General features: G+C 46.1%; 2 pseudogenes; one reads left to right on the top strand and one right to left on the bottom strand.

Annotated features, from left to right (window-relative positions):
* LOC137349362 (zinc finger protein 229-like) overlaps positions 1-2,042 on the top strand; it is an 85,485-nt pseudogene extending 83,443 nt beyond the window's left edge.
* The window catches only part of LOC137349361 (zinc finger protein 850-like), a 47,797-nt pseudogene extending 28,994 nt beyond the window's left edge, over positions 1-18,803 (bottom strand).
* Positions 18,804-22,477: the final 3,674 nt, after the last annotated feature.

Here is a 22,477-nt window from a genome sequence, read left to right as displayed (position 1 = left end):
TCCCTCCCACCTCTCTCTCTCTCTCTCCTCCCATAGAGAGCCGAGTCTTGTGTAGGTCCAGACTGGGTGGCAGGGGTTCCTTTCCCTGAAGGACATTAGTGAACCAGTTGGGGTTGTACGTCAAAACAGCAGCTTTCATGGTCACTTTTTCCTCGTACCGTCCCCAAAATGTTCCAGATTCATTCAGCTCCATTTCCCAACCTGCCTTTGTATTTTTGTGGGTTCTCTCACACTTTTTTTTTTCTTTTTAAAATCCATTTCACAGGGTTTTGGAAGGAGAGGAATTGCAGTCGTGAAATGCAAAAAAACATCAGATCAGGATCTGAAGGAGTCGCCCAATTTATCGTAACCTGAATATCACCAGATTTTGAACGTGGAAAGAAAAAGCAGCGATCAGAGTGGAGAGAAACTGAACACATGTTCTGTGTGTGGACGAGGTTTCAGCCGATCATCTGGCCTGTTGAAACACAAGTGCAGTCACACTGGGAAGAAACTGTACACATGTTCTGTGTGGACGAGGTTTCAGCTGATTATCGGACCTGTTGAAGCACAAGTGCAGTCACACTGGGAAGAAACTGAACACATGTTCTGTGTGTGGACGAGGTTTTAGCTGATTATCGGACCTGTTGAAACACAAGTGCAGTCACACTGGGAAGAAACTGTACACATGTTCTGTGTGTGGACGAGGTTTTAGCTGATTATCGGACCTGTTGAAGCACAAGTGCAGTCACACTGGGAAGAAACTGAACACATGTTCTGTGTGTGGACGAGGTTTTAGCTGATTATCGGACCTGTTGAAACACAAGTGCAGTCACACTGGGAAGAAACTGTACACATGTTCTGTGTGTGGACGAGGTTTTAGCTGATTATCGGACCTGTTGAAACACAAGTGCAGTCACACTGGGAAGAAACCATGTAAATATGGGGATTGTGGAAAGGGATTCAATTATTCAGTTGAGCTGGAAGCTCATCCACGCAGTCACACTCTGGAGAGGCTGTTCACCTGCACCGAGTGTGAGCAGGGATTCACTCAAGCATCCTACCTGCTGACACATCAGCGAGTTCACACTGGGGAGAGACTTTTAAATGTCCATTCTGTGGGAATTGCTATAAATGTTCTACTGAACTGATGTCCCATCAATGTGTTCACACTGACAGGAAACCGTTCAGGTGCTCTCACTGCGGGACTGGGTTCAGACGATTCCACACTCTCACTGTACACCAGCGCATTCACACTGGGGAGAGGCCATTCACCTGCATAGAGTGTGGGATGGGATTCAGTACTTCATCCAGCATTCTGAGAAACCAGCGAGTTCACACTGGGGAGAGGCCATTCACTTGCTTTGAGTGTGGGAAGGGATTCACTCAGTCATCCCAGCTACTGGCACACCAGCGAGTTCACACTGGGGAGAGGCCATTCACCTGCACAGAGTGTGGGAAGGGATTCGCTACTTCTTCTGATCTGCTGAAACACCAGTGAATTCACACAGCGGAGAAACCATTCAACTGCACAGAATGTGGCAAAGGATTCACTACTACTTCTGACCTTCTGACACACCAGCGAGTTCACACTGGGAAGAAGCTGTTCACCTGCTCAGAGTGTTGGAAGGGATTCACTCAGTCCTCCAACCTTCAGAAACACCAGGGAGTTCACACTGGGGAGCGGCCATTCATCTGCACAGAGTGTGGGAAGGGATTCACTCAGTCCTCCAACCTTCAGAAACACCAGGGAGTTCACACAAGGGATCGGTCATTCACTTGTTCTGACTGTGTGAAGGGATTTACTACTTCATCCTATCTGTTGAGACACCAGCGAGTTCACAAGTAACTCGGGGATGAGAAATTTTCATCAAATATCAGATTTCCGACATTGATGTTTCGGAAATCCACCATTGGCTTCTCCCCTTCTGACCTGAACTAAAAGACCGGCTTTGAAAGAAATTGCAGCTGCTCGGCGATTTTATTTTTACCTTTTTATGTCACCTTTATTTTTTATAGTCTTCCACCTTGGTGGAAATGAATTTCAAACAGGAAAGCAAGTGGGTGGAACTGCAAACTCCTTCACAACTTCAGTGTGTCAGTCTTCTGTAAATAGACAAAAAGGAGATGTGTGTATACACAGACCAATTCCCAATGTTTATTTTTGCCTTCATGGGATATCTTAGCAGAGACCACCTGAGAACTGACACAGCTCATTTGACATGGTTTAAAATTAATGGTGCAGGATCAGTAGCTGGCAAGTCGCTGGTCTGCAGCAAAAACATTGGTCTGTCAATAGGAATTTGAAACTTGCTTCCATTTACACAGCAGTGTGTGTCTGAAATAATTTCTGAAAACTCTGCACATACTGGTTACTGAATGTGAATATCCTGCAGTGAACATGAACTGTATAAACTTAATATGTCCTGTGCTTTGCAGCAACTGAAGTGATCTGGAATTTCCACTTATCGGTTTGCTCAGGTGTATGGCTGAATTCCATTCATTGTTCACCTCCATTTTCACTGTCTACTGACCCAGTCACACTGTAAACCTTGAGTCAGTGTGAAGCTGTCTTTTACACCATAGTGATGGAACACAAGGAATATAACTCTGGCCATCTTTCTTCAATGTGTGTTTTGGCATTGCTTAAGATTATCTGGAAAAGAGTGTCTTGCACCACTAGTGCTGTGCATTGGTTACAGTGAAACTATCCTGTGAGCTCTCTGCAGTCACTATAAATGGTCACTGGGTTTCTCAGGCTGATGGCACAGTACTCTGTACATGCTGTCTTTCTCCAAGCCAACACAATAGTTATGATTTTCAGCTCACCTTGCTGTTAAATGCAGCTGTCACTGAACCAATTGATGCAGTAGAACAGGAGCCAGAAGTGTTCATCACTGTTGGGATATACAGCTGTCTATTGGACCTGCTGCGTTGTCACAGGGCCTTTACCAAACATTTGAGCTTGATTTGGGGATGATGCAACAGAACCTCAAACTTGTTACTGTTGAGGTTGTCGTCGGCTGTCCCTCGATTTGAGGATGACATCCACTCAAAGTTTCTGCCATGGGTCTTCAGGTCACTGAATAGGCCGATTCACGACCTGCAGATCTTAGGGCACATGGGGCAGGATGTCCCACCAGGTATTGGGACCTGGAGTGCAGGGATTGCTTCCTGGAGGTTCAACACTAGTCTCATTACTTCTCCACTGTCACTAGCAAGATCTGGGACACTTTTTACATTGCATAATATTTGGACCATTTGAAAAGGAAAATCACATTTTTCATTCGTTTTCATTATTATAATCAGATCTGCATGGCAAACAAGATTATTTTAGTTTCGAATCATTATAATGTGACTAATTATGTTATAAAATCTACCATGAGTCATGATATTTAAAAACAAGCAATTCTATCTATAGAGGCACCACATTTGCTAAAGTTAATAAGGTTATTTGCCTCTTTTGTGCTTGAAGGTATATAATTGTCTAAAAGAAAATTGGATCAGGAGTATCACATGCTCCTAACAGAATGTTTAGTTTAGTTTAGAGATACAGCACTGAAACAGGCCCTTCGGTCCACCGAGTCTGTGCTGACCATCAACCACCCATTTATACTAATCCTACACTAATCCCCCTCCCTGTGTTCTACACTGACATCATCCTTCTCCATAGTGAACACAGATGAAAAGTAATCATTTCAAACCTCACCTACATCCTCCGGCTCCACACACAGATTGGCACTTTGGTCCCTAATGGGCCCTACTCTTTCCCTGGTTATCCTCTTGACCTTAATATACTTATAAAACGCCATGGGATGTTCCTTTAGCTTGGCCACCAGTGATTTTTCATGCCCCCTCTTCACTCTTCGAATTACTTTTTTAAGTACCCCACCCTTTCTATACTCCACAAGCACCTGCACTGTTTTCAGCCCTCTGAATCTGCCATAAGCCTCCTTTTTTCCCCCATTATCCAATCCTCTATATCCCTTGACATCAAGGGTTCCCTGGACTTGTTGGTCCTACCCTTCACCTTTTGGGAACACGTTGGCCCTGATCTTTCACTATTTCCTTTTTTAATGACTCACACTGGTCTGATTTAGACTTTCCCACAAGTAGCTGCTCCCAGTCCACTTTGGCCAGATCCTGTTTTATCATATTGAAATCGGCCTTCCCCCAATTCAGTACCTTTATTTCTGGTCCTTCTTTGTCCGTTTGTTTGTTATAATTCCTGAATAATGTTTGTGTTTTAGGCAGTGAGATGTATTTTGATGTTTAAATGCAATGTACAGCAGCCATTTTAACTCATTTTAGAGTCATAGAGTCATTTACAGCATAGAAGGAGGTCATTTGTTTAGTTTCTGATTGTGGATTTCTCTCTGTGTGTCTCTCTCTTTCTCCCTATCTTTCTCTCTGAATGAGAGAAGTGGGAGAGAGAGAAAAATAGAGAAAGGAGAGAGTGAGGGAAACAGTGGACTGTCATCCTTTCACCTGTAAAAGATGATGGACATGCAGCAAACAATCTATTTAGGTGATTTATCTTCTCTTGGTTCACCTTTGCTGATGGCTGTAAAAGCCAACCGTTGAGACGCAGGCTCTGCCACAAGTGCTGCACATGAAGCTGCCAAGTGATGCTGTGAGTTGTTGTGTTTGACATTGGCGTCTGTTGCCAAGCTGCTGCAGCAACTGGTCATCGTGGTATTGCACACCAGTCCACAGGATGTGTTGCCATTTCCCTCTTTCATCAGTTAGTGACTCCCAAGTGCGATAGTAGACATTTAGGGCTTTCTGGTCACACTTGCAAATTCCTTGAAGCGGAGCTTTGGGCGCCCACTGGTCGCCTGGCCCCTGCTACCTTGGTTCTTGGGTAAGAAACCATCTTCCATCTTGTGGACTTGTCTGATACACCAAAGCCACCTCTGTTTGATTAGTGCCAACACACTTGGGAGCTCTGCCTTTGAGAGGACTGCCACATTTGTGATTTTGTCCTGCCAGGATATACCCATAATGGGCCACAGACAGCAAAGATGGAAATTATTGAGCTACTTTTCCTGGTAGCTGTCAATCACCCATGTTTTTTAGCCATACAGCAAGGTGTTGAGAACACAGGTCTTATAAACCATTAGCTTGGTCCTAATGGTCAGCATGATGTTATCCCATGCATTGACATGTTACAGCTGCTAAAAATCTCCTGGATAGAGAAATGAAACATTGATGAGAACAAAGCAAAGACTTTTTAAAATAAAAGACACATCAATAGCCCAGAGCTCCTTTTCTATGTCACTCACTAACATTGACGATCTCTGCATCATTTACACATCCCCCACTATAAACCCAGAGACTGTAAAGTGGGAACAGATTTAAAATGTGAGAGGGACGATTAGGTGCTGAGATCTTGTCCATTGTCATGTTAATCCAGGTACCAGGGCTGCTTTGAACAGAGACATTCCAGGGAGCTGCTTTTTGATGATCTGTGAACTTATTCCTACAAGGTCATTGTTGAGAACATTTGCTGCATCTTTCAGCTAATCAACAGAGGGACAGTGACATGACCAGGCCCCAGTCTGTCCAGAAGCTGAGAAACTCTCTTTAAAACTGCCATTAAGGTGTTAATTCCTTATCATTGTCCCAGGATTTATCTTTACACATTAGGCCTTTGGCAAGGGGGTGGGGAGAGTGGTTTTCGACACAGGCTGGGAGCTGGGTAGTCACTAAACACTGGAGAGCCCCAGAGCCTGTCTCTCTCCCTCTGTGTTTAACCTGTCATTTCAATCTTTCTCTCCCTCTATTTCTCTCTTTGTCTCACCATCTGTTTATGCCTCATTGTAAAAACACAAACACTGGTGATTCCCCATCCCTCTTCTGTTCACTGTCCCCATACCCACTCAGCCCAGGATTGGTGTTTTGTACATGCAATGTCACAGTGTGAAGAAGCTGATGATTCCTTCGGGAGATCTTTTAAACCTCACTGTCCCAGGATTTACTTTTGCAAATCAGATCTTCTGGAAGATGAAATAAAACCAGAAAGTGCTGGAAATACTCATAAATAAATACATATAAATTGTGTGGCACTGTATCAAATGCCTTTTGAAAGTCCATGTACCCCACATCAACAACATTGCCCCCACCAACCCTCTCTGTTATGTCTTCAAAAACTCCAGCAAGTTAGTTGAACACGATTTTCCCTGAACAAACCCACATACTGAGTTAGGTGACATATTGAGTATTCTGGAAGGGAGCAAAAAATTGCATAGTGTCATTGATAGATTTAGCGAGTGGAGATAACAGAGACAGCTGGAGGTCAATGTGGGGAAGTGCGAGGTCATTAACATTAGAGTCATGTATGGAACAGAGGAGACCATTCAGCCCATCAAGTCCATGACAGTTCTCCACACAGTAATCCACTCAGTCCTACTCCCCTGCTTGACCCCTGTAGTCCTGCAAGTTTATTTCCTTCAAGTGACCATCCAATTTCCTCTTGAAATCACTGATTGTCTCTGCTTCCACCACCCTCATGGGCAGCGAATTCCAGATCATTTACTACCCACTGTGTAAAAAAGTGCTTCCTTATATTCCCTCTGCATCTCTGGCCCAAAACTTTCAATCTGTGTCCACTAATCCTTGTACCATTAGTTAATGGGAACAGTTTTCCTTGTCTAACTTATCCATGCCTGTCATAATCTTTTACACTTCGATTAAATCTCCCCTCAATCTCCTTTGTGTGAAAAAGAACAACCCCAGCTTTTACAACCTCACTTTGTGACTAAAATTTCCCATCCCTGGAACCATTCTGGTAACTTAGATCTAAGGAAGATGAATCAGAATATTTTCTAAATGATTAAAAGTTAGGAACTGTGAAGGGACAGAGAGATTTCGGGTTTCATGCACAGAAATCACGAAAAACTACTGGACTGGGAGAAAAGGGAATTAAAATGTCTAATGGAATGTTTGCCTTTATCTGAAGGGTGAAAGTAATGCTGCAGTTATATGCAACTCTAGTTACACATCATCTGAAGTGAAGTGTTTAATTCTGGGCAGCACATCTCAGGAAGGATATATCAGCTGTGCAGGAGGTACACTGCACATTCACCAGAATGATATCAGGGCTAAAAGGGTTAAATTGTGAGGGCAGGTCATATAGACTGGGCTTGTATTTCATAGAGTATGAATATTAAGGGGTGATGTAATTCAGGTATTAAAGAAGATTAAAGGTTTTAAGAGGGTCGATAAAGAAAAATGATTTCCTCTGTTGGTGGAATGCAGAATAAGATGGCACAACATTAAAATTAGAGCTGGGCCATTCAGGGGTGCTGTCAGGAAGCACTTCTTCACACAAAGGATAGTGAAATCTGGAACACTGTCCCCCCAAAAAGCTGCTATGGATGGGGAGAAAAGGAAAATGTCAAAACTTGTGAGTTACCTATTGGGTAAGGTTACAGGGATATGTAACCAACTCTGGTAAAGGTAGTTGTGATATGGATCAGTCATGATATAACTGAATAGAGGAACAGGCTCGAGGAGTTGAATGGCCTCCTCCCACTCATGTGTTCCTCTGTTTTACAGGATCACTGGGACTGATTCCCTGAGGCTCTTCTCACAATACTGGGACCTTCTACTCCTGACCATTATGAAGCAAGGGTATTCAGGGTGGTCTAGACAGGACAACAATCTCCCCTTCATAGACACATGATCCTGACTGTGAGGTGACAGTGCGTCTGGGAGAACAATGGGTGGACACAGTGCGTGTTGTTATTTTAATGATAATCTGAACCTCAAGAAACAAACCACCCTGAGGAGTGAAATAAGGTTCGTTGGCTCCTGTTATCTGGGCTGTTTGAGCTGGACAATGGCCTGACCCAGCACTGACAGGACAGGACAAGCCCACTAGGAGATGGCACAAGGCCAAATTAAGACTCAAGTACAGCACTTTATGAAATAATCAGTTGAGAAAGGGTTCAGTAATAACCTTGGAGAAAGAGAGAAAATGGGGAGCTATTGTCCAATTAGCCTCACATTAGTTGTAGGCAAAATGCTAGAATGTATTATCTGGGGAAATGGTAACAGGGCACTTAGAAAATCATAATATGATTCAGCAGAGTCAACATGGACTTGTGAAGAAGAAATCATGTTTAACAAATCTGTTAAGAGTTTCTTGAGGATGTAACTAGTCAGGTGAATAAGGAGGAAACAGTAGTTTATTTGGATTTTCAAGAAGCAAGAAGCATTTGATAAGGTGCCACACCAGAGGTTATTACACACAATTCTTTCTTCAATCATAAGTTCAGAAGTGGGGATGTTCGCTGATGATTGCACAATGTTCCGCACCATTTGCGACTCCTCAGATATTGAAGCAGTCCGTGTAGAAATGCAGCAAGACCTGGACAATATCCAGGCTTGGGCTGATAAGTGGCAAGTAACATTCAAGTCACACAAGTGCCAGGCAATGACCATCTCCAACAAGAAAGACTCCAACCATCTCCCCATGACATTCAATTGCAGTACCATCACTGAATCCCCCACTATCAACATCCTGGGGGCTACCATTGACCAGAAACTGAACTGGGAGTAGCCATATAAATACCGTGGCTACAAGAGCCGGTCAGAGGCTAGGAATCCTGCAGCGAGTAACTCATCTGACTCCCCAAAGCTTGTCCACCATCTATAAGGAACAAGTCAGGAGTGTGATGGAATACTTGCCTGGATGGTACAGCTCCAACAACACTCAAGAAGCCCGACACCATCCAGGACAAAGCAACCCACTTGATTGGCATCCTATCTACAAACATTCACTCCCTCCACCACTGACACACAGTGGCAGCAGTGTGTACCATCTACAAGATGCACTGGAGCAACGCACCAAGGCCCCTTAGACAGCACCTTCCTAACCCACAACCTCTACCAACTAAAAGGACAAGGGCAGAAAATGCATGGGCACACCGCCACCTGCAAGTTCCCCTCCAAGTCACACACATTCCTGACTTGGAACTATATCACCATTCCTTCACTGTCGCTGGGTCAAAACCGTAGAATTCCCATTCCTAAAAGCACTGTGGGTGTACCTACCTCACATGGACTGCAGCAGTTCAAGAAGGCAGCTCACCAACACCTTTTCAAGGGCAATTTGGGATGGGTAATAAATGCTGGCCTAGCCAGCGACGCCCACATCCCATGAATGAATAAAAAAAAAATTAGGACTCATGAGATTGAGGTAATATATGAGCATGGATTGAAGTTTGGTTAATGGACAGAAAGCAGAGAGTAGGAATAAATGGGCCATTTTTAGGTTGGCACGCTGTAACTAGCAGGGTATAGCAAGGATTAGTACTTGGGCCTCAGCTATTTACAATCTATAGAAATGACTCAAGTGAAGGGATTGAGTGTAAGTGTAATGTCTGCAGGTTTGCTGAAGATACAAAGTTAGGTGGGAAAGCAAGAAATGAGAAAGACAGAAAGAGGCTTCAGAGGGATACAGACAGGTTGGGTGGGTGAGTGGGTAAGAACATGGCAGTTGGAATTCAATATAGTGAAGTGTGAAGTTATCCACTTTGATAAGAAAAATGTTTAAAAAAACTTTGTGTTCTGAATGTTGAGAAACTGAGAAATGTTTGCACTCAGAGGGACCTGGGTGTTGTTCCGACCAAGGTGGGAGTAATGCACTGTTAATTCAGTCCCACTGCATATTAGTAAAGTTTCCCACCTACTGGAAATTAGCCAAATTAAACATTTTATTTATCTCCTAGAATGAGGCACACAAAACCAGATTTCTTCAAACAACAATAAAATTAACTATTTATTAATAAACAAAATCTTAAACAATAATGGGATGAATCCATACATATAAAAAGATCTTATAACTTCTTATTCTTCCTAAGCTTCCTGAACACGCACATACATTGAAAAACTGGTTAACTGGGGCAAAAGGGTTTTTGGTGTTCAACTGTTTCTTCGGAATAATAAAATCATTGGTGGTCATGGTCTGGTGGGTTATTTGTGAATCGGTGAGGTGTCCCAGAGACAAATCGTCAGATGCCACTCAAAGTCTCTCCAGGCGAGTTTGATGAACAGTCTGTGATGGGTAGACTAACAAGGCAATTTGTCTGCAGCAGGCATCACACAGATCTTTCAGCAAAAGATGCAGCAAAAGATGGAGCAACAAGTCTACTTAAATTTTAAAGTAGCAGTCCAGCAATGGAAGCCTTTTTGAGATTTCAGGATCTCCCACCCAAAAAAAACAGGAGGAACAGGAATCACTCTTGAGGCAGAGATTTTTCAGAGACTGGAGGCAATAGGAATTTGCTACCTTTAACAATGCAGGGTTTCCTCCACAGAGAGCAGCAACTCCTCTTTCTCTGGGTCCTTTCCTCTCCTGGCAGAACACAGACACAACTCAAATGTGGAATTTCGTTCTACAAGAGATGCCTTCTTTTCAGGGAGAGGTCTTTTTCTAGTCTGCCAAAAAAGACAAGTCCCAGCCAGTTTGTTCTGCCTCCTGCCTGCCCAGCACTGGTCTTTCACAAAGCAAAGTGAAATTGAACTCTTAACAATGTCATGTGACCTATCATTTTCCTTGCTGTTGTTGCTTGGAAACAAGTTGCCTTGGAGACTGTGCCCCACTCAGTTCAGCATTCAATTTTCTCAGTCTTGCAAAACACAGAACTCCAAGTATTTTTCTTTTTTAAAAGCAAAGTACACATAACAGTGTCCTTGTACGTGAATCACAGAAAGTTAACATGGACGTACAGCAAGCAATTCGGAAGGCAAATGGTATGTTAGCTTTTGTTACAAAGGGATTGGGGTATAAGGGTAAAGAAGTCTTACTACAATTATACAGGACATTGGTGAGGCCCCACCTGGAGCAGTGTGTGCAGTTTTGGTCTCCTTACCTAAGGAAGGACATAACACTACTGAGGGAATGCAATGAAGGTTCACTCGTCTGGTTCCTGGGATAAGGCGATTGTTCTATTTATTCATGGACTGTGAGTGTTACTGAAATGGCCAGCATTTATTGCCCATCCCTAATTGCCCGAGAAGGTGGTGGTGAGCTACCTCCTTGAATATAACTGAGTGTCTTGCTAGGCCATTTCATAGGGTAGTTAAGAGTCAACCACATTTCTGTGCATCTGGAGGACAGATCGGGTAAGGACGGCAAATTTCCTTCCCTGAAGGAAATTAGTGAACCAGGTGGGTTTTTAGGACAATCCGTAGTTTCATGGTCACCAATATTGATCCTCACTTTTTCAAATCCCAGATTTATTTAATTAATTGAGTTTAAATCCCTGAATTGCAGTGGTGGGATTTGAATTCATGTCTTGGCATCATTAGTCCAGGCCTCTGGATTACTAGTTGAATAACATAACCACTATTGTACAGCACCCCCACTCTGCTCCATCTCCTCCTATGAGGAGAGGTTGAGTAAACTAGGTCGATATTCCCTGAGGTTTAGAAGAATAAGATGTGATCTGACTGAGACATAAATTGTTAAGGGACTTGACCGGGTCGATGCTGAGAAAATGTAATCCCCTATCTGGGCAATCTAGAACACCGGGTCACAGTCTCAGGATAAGGGATCAGCCATTTAGGACTGAAATGAGGAGAAATTTCTTCATTGAAAGGGTTGTGAATCTTTGGAATTCTCTTCCCCAGGGAGCAGTGGATGCTCAGTCATTGAGTATATTTAAGACAGAGATTGATAGATTTTTGGGTACAAAGGGAATTAAGGGATATGGGGATAGTGCGGGAAGGTGGAGTTGAGATGATCAGCCATGATCTGGGTGAATGGCAGAGCAGGCTCGAAGGGCCAAATGGCCTCCTCCAGCTCCTATTTCTTATGTTCATTAAACCTCAGTCTGGTTCCTCTCGAGCTGCTGAGTGAGTGAATTAAATCTTTCTCGACAAATCACCAAGATACCAGATGACAAGTCATACCCGAAACATCATTTATTGGTTACAAATCACAACTTAGTTAAATCTGGACACACAGACACTTTATAAACATGTATAAACACATTTAAATGTAATCAGAGTTATCCAGCAGTTCAGCACTAATAGGGAGAGTATTTCACAAAACAAGTAACAAAGATTAACCAGACGATTCAGTGATTGACTGTAAATCAACACTAATGGATGCTGAGTATTAATTACAGCAGGGACCGGAGTCTGAGCTTATAAATTGGTGAGTTTACTTGAAGAGCAATTCCTTCACTATCTGACATGTTAACAGTTGTGAACAGCCTGTCTATCCAACAGCTCCAGTCTACGAGTGCTCAGAAACATAGAGCTTAAACAGCCTCATTTTTGAGCTGAAGAACAGACTTGCTCCTGTCAATATAGAGTTACAGGATTGGCCTGTGATCTGTTTATTGTTCATCTTTTGTTCAGTACATTGACTGAGTGGATTTAAATTGAAAATGAGGTTTGAAGACATAATGGTCTATTCACACATGAATGAGAGATGCTGTGGGCCAGACGCTCAGTCCAAGAGGAGCAACTGACATCAGAAATAAACCCCAACTGTCAGAATGAACATGGTTCAGTCTGGATATGATTAACAGCAGCAACAGCAGAATCCAACCCCTGTAATTATCTGTGAACTCGCTGGTGTGTCACCAGGTGGGATGACTGAGTAAATCTCTTCCGACACACGGAGCAGGTGAATGGCCTCTCCCCAGTGTGAACTCGCTGGTGTACCAGCAGGGTGGATGAATGAGTAAAACCCTCCCCACAATCAGAGCAGGTGAATGGCCTCTCCCCAGTGTGAATTCGTTGATGTGCCAGCAGGTTCCATGACAGAGAGAATCTCTTCCCACATTCAGAGCAGGTGAATGGCCTCTCCCCAGTGTGAACTCGCTGGTGCATCAGTAGGGCGGATGAATGAATGAATCCCTTACCACACTCAGTGCAGGTAAATGGCCTCTCCCCAGTGTGAACTCGCTCGTGTGTGAGTAGGGCGGATGAATGAATGAATCCCTTCCCACACTCAGTTCAGGTGAACGGCCTCTCCCCAGTGTGAATTCGCTGGTGTGTCAGCAGGATTGATAACTGAGTGAATCCCTTCCCACATTCTGTGCAGGTGAACGGCCTCTCCCCAGTGTGAACTCGCTGGTGCATCAGCAGGGTGGATGACTGAGTAAATCCCTTCCCACACTCAGAGCAGGTGAACGGCCTCTCCCCAGTGTGAACTCGCTGGTGCATCAGCAGGGTGGATGAATGAGTAAAACCCTCCCCACAATCAGAACAGGTGAATGGCCTCTCCCCAGTGTGAATTCGTTGATGTGCAAGCAGGTTCCATGACAGAGAGAATCTCTTCCCACACTCAGTGCAGGTGAACGGCCTCTCCCCAGTGTGAACTCGCTGGTGTTTTAGTAGGGCAGATGAACGAATGAATCCCTTACCACACTCAGTGCAGGTAAATGGCCTCTCCCCAGTGTGAACTCGCTTGTGTGTGAGTAGGGAAGATGAATGAATGAATCCCTTCCCACACTCAGTGCAGGTAAATGGCCTCTCCCCAGTATGAACTCGCTGGTGGGCGAGTAGGGAGGATGAATGAGTGAATCCCTTCCCACACTCAGTGCAGATGAACGGCCTCTTCTCAGTTTGACTGTGTCGATGAGTTTCCAGCTCAGACGTGTAATTTAATTCTTTCTCACGGTCCCCACATTTCCACAGCTTCTCCCCAGTCTGACTACACTTGTGTACCGACAGGCCAGCTGATCGGCTGAAGCCTCGTCCACACACAGAACACGTGTCCGGTTTCTCCACACTTTTTGCTTCCATGATCAAAGGCCGATGATATTCAGATCCTGATGAATCGAGTGACTGTCACATCTTGAGGTGATGTTTGAGTTTCCTTCCGCAAATCCTCCCTTTCTAATATCCTGTAACATGAAGTTACAACAGGAAAAAGGGAGTGAGAAAGAACCCACAAAAACACAAAGACAAGTTGTGAAATTGAGCTGAATGAATCTGGTAATTTGTGGGACCAGAACAGAGAGTGGGCGGGGCTTCAGGGTCCCAGTGACCAGGACAGAAAATCATTGACTCATTAATTTTATTCTCACTCTGCACACAGGGGCTGGAGAACTGAACCCAGCCACAGTTGAGGGAGGGAGAAAACTGGCAGAGGAGGAAAGAAATGGTGCAGATGGTGTCATGGGTTTGGATTTCAGCACAGGGAGGAGGGAGAGTGTGTGGGACTGCGATTGACAGCTTTGGGGAAACAAGAGAGGAATAAAATGTTCCATAGGATCTCGAATTGTCTGTTCTGAATTTCTATCCTGTACTGACAGTGATGACTTTTATTACCTCCTTTTACAGGGGATTAGGAGAGGATTTACACACATTGATTTGATGCTCACTCTGCACACAGGGGCTTTCGCACCATCTCTCCTGAAGGTGCTGGGGTCACTGTTTACATCCCACTGAACTGTAAGAAAGAATATCTTATTAGATGATATTAAAGATAGTATTATATTCTAATATAACGAGGGGCCGTTCACCTGCTCCATCTGTGGAAGGAATTTAATCGATATCCAAAATGCTGAGACACCAGTGAGTTCACAAGTGACTGTAGCTGTTGCATTCTGTAATTATTGCTGCTGTTAATCACATCCAGGACTGAACCATATTCATTCTGACAGTGGGGTTTATATCTGCTGTGTTAATATTCTTTATAGCTGGGGTGGAGTTTAATATTCCAGCAACTGATTTGCTTTACTTTGTAACTTTTACTCTTCAAATAAAGTAGCTCCCTTTGGGCTATTCTCAGGGTTTTGTGGGATGAAACCAAACAGTGATTTACTTGTACTTTTGGCAATTTTGTATATTATATTCACTGCTCACAATGAGATCTGTTCTACATTGGGAAGACCAAACACAGATAGGGTGATCACTTTGAGAAACATCTCCATTCAGTCTGAAAGCATGTTCCTGGGTTTCCAGTCACTTCCCATTTTAATTCTCCGTCCCACTCCCACTCTGACCTCTCTGTCCTCGGCCTCCTGCCCTGTTCCAATGAAGCTCAATGGGAGCTCAGCAGTTTCTGTAACAACAGACAGTTGTCAGGATCTGGAACGCTCCACCTGAAAAAGGTGGTTGAACCTGATTCTATCAGTCATTTTAAAAGGGAGTTGACAGGTATTTGAGAATGAGGAACTTACAGGCTTACAAACACCAAGTGGGTGTGTGGGACTAAGCACAACTGCTCTTTCAAAGGGCCAGCACAAGCACAAAGGGTTGAATGGCCTCCTTCTGTGCTGTAAATTTCTATGATTCTAGGAGTTGGCCATTTAGCCCCTCGAGCCTGTTCCACCAGGAAATGAGATCATGGTTGATCTGTGATCTAACTCTATATACCCGACTTTGTCCCATTTCCATTAATACCTTTGGTTAACAAAGATCTATCAATGTCAGATTTAACATTAACATTGATCTCGCATCAACTGCTGTTTGTGGAAGAGAGTTTCAAATTTCTACCACCTTTTGTGTGTAGAAATGTTTCCTAACTTCACTCCTGAAAGGTCTGGCTCTAACTTTTACTCTACGCCTCCTAGTTCGACACTCCAGAACATCCAGCCCATGGGCCAGAATCCAGCCTGTCAATGGTATCCATCGCACCTGACAATGGTTACAGCTCCTTTACCAACATGGCGGAGACACATCACTGCACACGTCCTCCTTTACCAAGATGACAGACAAGCTTCCGTACCTGATATTTTGGCTCCTTTAGTGAGATGGCGGTGCGCGGGCTGAGCTGTTTCTCTGCTGGCGCTTCCCGCCCAAACTCCATATCCAGTGCAGCCTTCCTGGACGTGAGCTCAGGACCCAGGCCAAGCACTGGCTCTGCCTGCATATGTACTCAGCCTGGGCCTCAGGCTCTTCATCACCATCTAAGGAGGTGCAGGCCCAGCAGCAAGGTGCAGTGGTAACCAGGCCCTGGGAGCAGGCTGCCGGGGTGACCGGGCCCTGGGAGCAGGGTGCCAGGGTGACCGGGCCCTGGGAGCGGAGCAGAGAGACAGAGGCCGGCAGACATGGAGCGAGAGAGAGAGAGCGGGGGAGGGAGGGAGAGGGAGAGAGGGCGGGGGAGGGAGAGGGAGAGAGGGCGGGGGAGGGAGAGGAAGAGGGGGCGGGGGGGAGGGAGAGGGGGAGGGAGAGGGAGTGGGGGAGGGAGCGGCAGAGGGAGAGGGAGCGGGGGAGGGAGAGGGAGCGGGGGAGGGAGAGGGAGCGGGGGAGGGAGAGGGAGAGAGAGAGAGAGAGAGAGAGAGCGGGAGAGGGAGAGAGCGGGAGAGGGAGAGAGAGCGGGAGAGGGAGAGAGAGCGGGAGAGGGAGAGAGAGCGGGAGAGGGAGAGAGAGCGGGAGAGGGAGAGAGAGCGGGAGAGGGAGAGAGAGCGGGAGAGGGAGAGAGAGCGGGAGAGGGAGAGAGAGCGGGAGAGGGAGAGAGAGCGGGAGAGGGAGAGAGAGCGGGAGAGGGAGAGAGAGCGGGAGAGGGAGAGAGAGCGGGAGAGGGAGAGAGAGCGGGAGAGGGAGAGAGAGCGGGAGAGGGAGAGAGCGGGAGAGGGAGAGAGCGGGAGAGGGAGAGAGCGGGAGAGGGAGAGAGCGGGAGAGGGAGAGAGCGGGAGAGGGAGAGAGCGGGAGAGGGAGAGAGCGGGAGAGGGAGAGGGAGAGAGAGCGGGAGAGGGAGAGAGAGCGAGAGAGAGAGCGGGAGAGGGAGAGAGAGCGGGAGAGGGAGAGAGAGCGGGAGAGGGAGAGAGAGCGGGAGAGGGAGAGAGAGCGGGAGAGGGAGAGAGAGCGGGAGAGGGAGAGAGAGCGGGAGAGGGAGAGAGAGCGGGAGAGGGAGAGAGAGCGGGAGAGGGAGAGAGAGAGAGAGAGCGGGAGAGAGACGCAGTGGTTAGAACTGCAGCCTCACAGCTCCAGGGTCCTGGCTTCGATTCTGGGTACTGCCTTTGCAGAGTTTGCAAGTTCTCCCTGTGACCGCGTGGGTTTTCGCTGGGTGCTCCGGTTTCCGCCCACAGCCAAAGACTTGCAGGTTGATAGGTAAGTTGGCCATTGTAAATTGCCGCTGGTGTAGGTAGGTGGTAGGGAATATGGGGTTACTGTAGGGTTAGTGTCAATGGGTGGTTGTTGCTTGGCGCAGACTCGGTGGGCCAAAGGGCCCGTTTCAGTGCTGTATCTCTAAATAAAATAGAGAGAGCAGGAGACAGGGAGAGTGCGAGATCAAGATCTCTCCTCACAAATGGAATCTATCTGGAATTCTCTGCATCGCTACATCAAGTGTGCAGGCAGACAATGTCTGCTACTGCAAGCAAAAACCATGCCAGGTAACTCACTAAATCAGTGTTCAACATCGAGTTGGGAAAGTAAGTTAATACATTAGTTTCCTCATTTAAAGCTGATTCACAAAAATGCACATTATTGTTATTTTGATGAACAGTAAGAAAAATTTCTAATACCTTTACCTTTCCGAAAGTTGTTCACCTCCAGCCCCCTATGTAGGACAACATTTAGAATGTTGTCCCTAATGCATAAAGGCTGGACACTCCTGATCTATACTATCAGTTCTAACATCCTGAAAATTTCCAGGTTGTCAGAAGGGATAGAGAGAGGCAATAAATGCTTAATGGCACAGATCTAAAGAGCGTGCAGGGACAGAGGGACCTGGGGGTTTATATGTATAGATCATTGAAGGTGGCAGGACATATTGAGAACAGTTAGCAAATAATATGGGATTTTGGGCTTGATAAATAGAGGTATTGAGTGCAAAAGCAGGGAAGTTAAGGGGAACTTTTATAAAACTCTGGTTCATCCAGTTCTGATCACCACACTTTAGGAAGGATGGGAAGGTCCTTGAGAAGGTGTCGAGGAGATTTACCAGAATGGTTCCAGGGATGAGGGAATTTAGCTACAAGGAGAAGCTGGGATTGTTCTCCTTGGAACGCGGGACTGGGAGCTACTTACTGGGGGTGTGGAGGCCAACACCGGATATTTCTGAAGCCTCCCTGCACATCCACCAGCTTCATTCCTCCCCTGCACTCGGCGATTTCTCACCCACTGAGGATCTGACACGACTGCTTCCGTCCAGCTCGAGCACCTTCACTGCCTTTGATTCTGTGAGCAACTCGTGCAATAAAACAAAAGCAAAGTCCTGCAGATGCTGGAAATCTGGGAGAAAATGCTGGAAATACTCAGCAGGTCTCTGTGAAGAGAGAAACATATTTAATGTTTCAGGCACATCAAACAGCTGGTGCCTGCAGCCTGGAACTCGGAGTGCGAGGAGGAAGAATGAGGAGAGACAATATAGTCCAACACTCACAGCAACCTACAATCCACCGACATTACCGGGACAGGGAGACAGAGTTTAGAAACACTCAGCAACACGACTCCAGTAAAAGATCCCAGGAGGAAAAGGGGGAGCAGTGTGTGTACCTGCCCTGATATCCCCCTCCCCAGGCCTGTCAGTCAAACCCCCCACTCCTCCCAGTCCACAGCTCAGCCTATCAGCTTCCTGCACCTTGAGCCAGCCCTGCCCAAGTGTGGCCCAGTCCAAGGGGAGTCTTTGTGGAACCAGGGAGTGGGGGAGGGGGGACCTCCTGCCCTGTGCTGTGTCCCAAATGGTTCCTCCCTCCCTCCCCTCCCCTCCCCTCCCCCAGGCCCCTTTATAACTGAGCTCAGTTTCCCGCAGCTGCCGCCCGCTCGGTGCAAACACAGGACCGGGAGTTTGTTATTGGGGGTGTTGAGGCCTACACCGGGTGTTTCTTAAGCCTCCCCGCCCACCAGCCGCCACTTACCGGCTGCAGAACCGTCTCTCCGGCGCCTTCACCGGCTTGAAACACTGGTCCGCAATGCGCCTGCGCACCCGGGACTTAATCTCTGACCTCACAATGTCTGGGTGATTAACAACAGCTCCGGACCAATTGGAAAAGGGGGCGGGACAGGAGGACAGATTCTGCGCAGTTCCTCCCTCATTTGCTTCTCTTTGAAAGCCCGAGGATGAATCCATCAGCATCCGGGACCTGTCAGCCCGCAGCTCCATTAGTTCCTTTTCATAAAACTGTCTCATTCCCTTTGAAATGTTTCAATTAAACCTGCCTCCACCACACTCTCAGACAGTGCATTCCACACATTAACCACTCGCTGGCTGGAAAAGTTATTCCTCATGTTATTTTTGTTTCTCTTCCCAATTACTTTAAATCTGTTCCCTCGCGTCCTCCATCCTTTCACCAGTGGGAACAGTTTCTCTCCATCTACTCTCTTTGACCTGATGCCATGAGACATCATGGGGTCCGGAGCCCATGTTGAGGACGTCTCGGGCAACTCCCTCCTGACTGTATAACACTGTGCCGTCACCTCTGCTGGGTCTGTCCTGCTGGTGGGACACCTGGGGATGGTGATGGCAGTATCTGGGACATTGTCTGTAAGGTATGATTCTCTGTCCAGACCCCTCGTGATTTTGAATACCTCGATCAAATCACCTCTCAGCCTTCTCTTCAAGGAAAACAGCACACTTTTTCTTGATCGTAATCTCTACCTCTTTTATAATCCAGGGAGCTCTGGATTTATTTGCCTTACGTTTCCACTTCGAGGTAACATATGTTAACTGTGCCCGAACTATTTTTTTGAAGGTAACGCATTGTTCAGCTATCAGGTTTCCTGGCAACTTTTGAATCTCACTTATTCAGCCAGCTCCATTCTTACCCCATTGAAGTTGTCTTTCCCCCAGTTAATTACTGTTTCTCTGGATTGTTCTTTGTCCTTTTCAATAGTCAGCCTAAATCTTATGCCTTCTGGGGCAAAACAATGGCATGGTGATAATGTCACTGAACAAGTAATCCAGTGGCCCAGGCCAATGCCCTGGGGAGACAGGTTCAAATTCCACCACGGCAGCTGGTGGCATTTGAATTCAATTAATTAATAAGTTCAATTAATTAATAGAAAAAATCTGGAATTAAGAAATCTAGTCGCAGAAATAGTGCCGTGAAACTATCATCGATTGTCGTAAAAACCCATCTGGTTCACTAATGTCCTTACCAGGTCTGGAACACATGTGACTCCAGACCCACAGCAATGTGGTTGGCTCTTAACTGCCCTCTGAAATGGCCTAGCAAGCCACTCAGTTGTTAGGGGCAATTAGGGATGGGCAGCAAAGGCTGGCCTTGCCAGCGATGCCCACATCCCATGAAAGAATAAAAATACAATCTCAGGGAGTGGATGTCAGGGTGGCTGGAAATGAGTAATTATGAGATTGTCTGTTGCCTTCTTTAATCTTGACAAATATATGAATAGGAAGGGAATAGAGGGAATAAAAACAAGAAATGCTGCAACCACTCAGCAGGTCTGGCAGCACCTGTGAAAGGAGAAGCAGAGTGAACATTTCGGGTCAGTGACCCTTCTTCGGAACCTTAGGGTCACTGACCCGAAACGTTAACTCTGCTTCTCTTTTCACAGATGCTGCCAGACCTGCTGAGCTGTTCCAGCATTTCTTGTTTTTATTTCAGATTTCCAGCATCCACAGTATTTTGCTTTTATTTTCGGGAATAGAGGGATATGGGCCCCGGAAGTGCAGAAGGTTTTAGTTTAGGCAGGCATCAAGATCGGCGCAGGCTTGGAGGGCTGAATGGCCTGTTCCTGTGCTGTTCTCTGTTGATACAATGATCAATCTCCCCTACTGATACTTGATCCACTTGGCCCACCTCATTGTCAAGAACCAGGTCTAGGAATGCCTCCTTTCCCATTAGACGAGCAACACACTGCTGTGTAAAATTTTCCTGAACAACTCGAGGAACACTTGTCCCTCACTGCCCTTTACACTACTACTATCCCACTATATGTTTGAATAATTAAAGTCCCCCATTATAACTACCCTTTAATTTTTGCACCTCTCTGTAATTTCCTTGCATTATTTTTCCTCCACGTTCTTCCCACTAGCTGGTGGCCTATAGACAACACTGAGCAATGTAAATGCACCTTTTTTGTTCCTTCGTTCTAGCCAAATTGATTCTGTTCTGGACACCAATGGGACATCCTTTTTCTCCAACACAGCAATGTTCTCATTAATCAATACTCCGCCACCCCTTTCCCTTTCCTGAACACCTTGTATCCAGGAATATTTAACACCCAGTCCTGCCCTTCTTTGAGTCATGTCTCTGTTCTCGCCACAAGATCATATTTGCACATGGCAATCTGCACGTGGACCTCACCAATCTTATTAACCACACTCTGTGCATTCACATACATACACATTAACCCTGATTTAGACTTTATTACTTTCTCCCTGACTCTGATCCCACCTAGAAACTTGCTATTCCCACTCAAGTGCTATCTATCTCTCCCAGCATTCTGTGCACCTTGGTGTTCTGTCTGATATTTTCCCTGGTTGCCATACCCCTGACAAGTTACCAGTTTTGCTTCCCTCCAATTGGAACTCCCTCTCAGGTTTCCATCCCCTTACCAATCTAGTTTAAACCCGCCCCAACAGCACGTGTAATCTCCCTGTGAGGATATTAGTCCCAGTCCTACTAAGAAGCAACCCGTCCATCTTGTACGGGTCCCACCTGCCCCTGCACGAGTCCCAGTGCGTCAGAAATCTGATGTCGTCCCTCCCACACCAGTTCTCCAACCACCTGTTCAATCGGTCAATTCTTGTATTCCCATGCTCACTTGCACATGGGAGTAGGAGCAATCCTGAGATAACTGCTTTTGAGGCCCTGCTTTTTTAATCTCCTTCCTAGTTCCCTAAAATTTGTTGTCAGGACCTCATTTACCCTTTCCATCTATGTTAATGGTGCCAACGTGGACCACGACCTCTGGCTGTTGACCTTCCCCCAGATAAATGTCCTGTAGCCGTTCCGTGACATCCTTGATCCTGGCACCAGGGAGGCAACACACCATCCTGGAGTCCAACCTACGGCTGCAGAAAGACTTCTGTGTTCCCCTGACTAATGAATGCCCCATCACGACTGCTCTTCCACTCTTCCTCCTCCCCTCTTGTGCAGCTGAGCCACCTGTGGTGCCAAAAACATGGCTCTGTCTGCACTCCTCTGAGGAACCATCACCCTCACCAGTATCCAAAATGGAAAGCCGATTATCAAGTGAGATCATATCAGGGGACTCCTGCACTACCTGCCTGGTTCTCTTAGACTGTCTGTCGGTTACCCATTCCTTATCCTCTTTCATGCTTCTAACCTGTGGTGTGATCACCTCCCTAAACCTGCTATCCATGTCGTTCTCTGCACAGTGACTCCAGCCACTGCTCGAGATCCAAACCCTAGAGCTCAAGCTTGTGCAGCCGGTGACACTTCCTGCAGATGTGTTTGTCTAGGACACATGGTGCGTCCACGACATCCCACATGTCACAAGCTGTGCTTTGTACTCAGCCAAGCTGCCGTGCCAGACCTTAACTTAACCGACTATTTAGAAGGAGAATATTTGACCAGTTACTCACCAACCAGCTTCTTCCACTGCACAGAAACAAGAACCAAATACTGGAGGACTGAAAAAGTAGAAAAAAAAG

Source organism: Heterodontus francisci, chromosome 34 (genome assembly GCF_036365525.1).
Source record: "Heterodontus francisci isolate sHetFra1 chromosome 34, sHetFra1.hap1, whole genome shotgun sequence".
Taxonomy (NCBI): domain Eukaryota; kingdom Metazoa; phylum Chordata; class Chondrichthyes; order Heterodontiformes; family Heterodontidae; genus Heterodontus; species Heterodontus francisci.
Note: the sequence above shows the minus strand (reverse complement) of the source record. Positions and strands in the feature narration are given on the sequence as shown.